The sequence below is a fragment of the Chrysochloris asiatica genome, unplaced genomic scaffold, assembly GCF_000296735.1.
Source record: "Chrysochloris asiatica unplaced genomic scaffold, ChrAsi1.0 scaffold00195, whole genome shotgun sequence".
Classification (NCBI taxonomy): domain Eukaryota; kingdom Metazoa; phylum Chordata; class Mammalia; order Afrosoricida; family Chrysochloridae; genus Chrysochloris; species Chrysochloris asiatica.
In genome coordinates, this window is record NW_006408713.1 from 5,596,600 (window position 1) to 5,599,365 (window position 2,766).

Consider the following 2,766-nt stretch of genomic DNA (forward strand, 5'->3'; position numbering starts at 1 on the left):
TAAGTGTACCTCAACTATTTCTGCCTTGTTCATCTATGAAATATAAGATGTAAATGGGGAGCCACAGGGAGCAAGTAGGATAAATATTGTTGCAGGGAAAGGATTGCAATCAGTGAGATGAAAAAAGGTGCATTGTTCACAGATGCAGAACTATTGTCTGTAAACCTTCACCCAATTCACAATAAGAAGTTAAGGGGGGCGGCATAGCATCACCTGGGAACTTGTTAGAAATGCAAGTCCTCGGGTATCATCCCAGGCCTGCTGAATCAGAATCTCTGAGAAGGAGGCCCAGAAATCTGCGTGTTTTATGCTAAAATGTTTGTTTAGGTGACGCTGATACATGCTGAAACCTGAGAACTAGGGTACTAGATCACACTGCCCTTTGGGGAGAAGAGATTGTCCAACGATCCAGACCTACTGGCAAGCCTCTCGTGTTCTGTCTGTTATTGTTAAGTGCCGTCGAGTCAGTTCCGACTCATAGTGACCCTGGTAGGGTTTCTGAGGAGCAGCTGGTGAGTTTGAACCACTGACCTGGCAGTTCAAACTGACCTTGAGCTTGAGTGCTTAGCCTATGGCCCTAATCAAAATGGAAAGCTGTAAATGGGTCAGAGGGGCATTCTTGGGTGTGTTGGGTAAGAGGCTTCCAAGGTACTATACCTGGTTCTTTGTGTCAGAATCACTGGATGCAGCAAGTTTCCTTTCTGTCTGTGTATGTTGCTTGGTGTGCCCCAATCCAACAGACCATAGGAAATTCCCCAAGGTGGCAAGCTTTGGAATTTTCAGATCCTCTTTTCTCTAATCTTTAGCATTTAAAGAAGTAATATGAAATCACGAGTCTATGATATTCTAGCTTACAAGGTTTCAAGACGGTTTAGTTTAAGAGTGTTGAGGGGGAAGAAAGAGTCCCCACTGAATAGTTTTCATCTTGTCTAGATGGGTCTGGTGAAAAGAGATGGGGATAAGATTTATATGATTCAATATTGAGTAATAGTTATCATGACTAATTGCGACTATCACAATTATAAAGGTAAAAGTTGTGTAACAAAAATGGGGCAGTAGTTAATTTTACAATCCAGAAACAGAGGACTCTAGAACCATCAAAGGAGAAGAGCACAAGTGGAATGTGAGACCAGAGATGGAGGCAGAGATGGGGGCATGGAGAGAGGGAGCAGCTGAGGACTCTAGATTCATAGGAAGAGAGGGACTAAGAGTTGGTGGCCAAGAGGCAGACTTGCAGAAGGTGTGAAGCAGTGACACCAGAGATGGAGGCAGAGATGGGGACATGGAGAGAGGGAGCAGCTGAGGACTCTAGATTCATGTAAAGATAGGGACTAAGAGCTGGTGGCCAAGAGGCAGACTTGAAGAAGGTGTCCCTTGGTGGTGTAAATTATTGTATATGCCTGAGTGTTTAAAAAAAAAAAAAAAAAAAAAATCAAAGATGAATAGAGAGAAATACTGTTAATTGATGGTACATGGAGGGGATTATACTCATTGCATGCAACAAGGTATATGATTTGTTGAATGTAAAACTGATGACCTGCCCTGTAAACTTTCACTCAAATAAAGAGTCTATGATATTGAAGGAAGAAATCCACGCTGCACTGAAGAAATTAGCAAAAAACAGGGCCCCAGGAGTTGACAGAATACCAACTGAAGTGTTCTGTTATACCGATGCAACACTGGAGCTGACATACATTTATGCCAAGAAATTTGGAAGACAGCTACCTGGCCAACCAATTGAAGAGCTCCATATTTATGCCCCTTCTAAAGAAGGGTGATCCAACAGAATGCAGAAATTATCAAGCTTTATCACTCACATCACACACAAGTAAAATTGTGCTGAAAATGATCTCAAAGCCAGTTGTAGCAGCAACAGAATGCAGAAATCTTTGAACGATATCATTAACATCACATGCAAATAAAATTTAGCAGAAGGTAAGTCAGAAAGGGTTATAGCCGTACATCAACAGGGTGCTGTCAAAAATTCAAACTGGGTTCCAAAGAGGATGTAGAATGAGAGACATTGTTGCTGCCGTCAGACAAATCTTGGCTGAAAGTAGAGAATACCAGCAGACATTCAATAGTGTGGATCATAGCAAATCATGGATAACTTTGCATTGAATAGGAATTCCAGAACACCGCACTGTACACAGACCAAGAAATAATTGTTCAAACAGAACAAGGGTATGCTGGTTTAATCAGGAAAGGCAGGCTCCAAAGTTTTATCATTTCACCATGTGGCGCTGTGGATAAATGCGCTGGACTGTAAAGCTGGTTTACGCCTTAAGGTTTGCAGTTCAAGCTCATCAACCGTTCCTCAGAAACTCTATATAGGGTCATCTGTATGTATATTGTTGTTGTTAAGTGCCTTCAAGCTGGTTCCAAACCATAGCAACCCTGTTAGGGTTTCTGAGGAGCCACTGGTGATCTTGAACCACTGAGCTTGCAATTCAAACAAGCTTCCAGTCCAGTGCATTATCCCACAGAGCTACACCAGGACTCCTGAGCAATTAATTTGAGAAACATGGCATCAGGATTCCAGAAGGTTCATTCACAACCTGGGACATGTGGGTGGCACATCCTTGTTGACTGAAAGGGAAGAGAACTAGAAGTACTTAGTGATGAAGTTCAAAGACCATAACCTTCAGTATGGATTAGACCTCGACATAAAGAGAACAGAATTCCTCACAACTGGACCAGTAAACAGTCATCATGATGAATGGAGACAGGATTGAAGTTGTCAAGGATTTCATTTTATTTGGATCC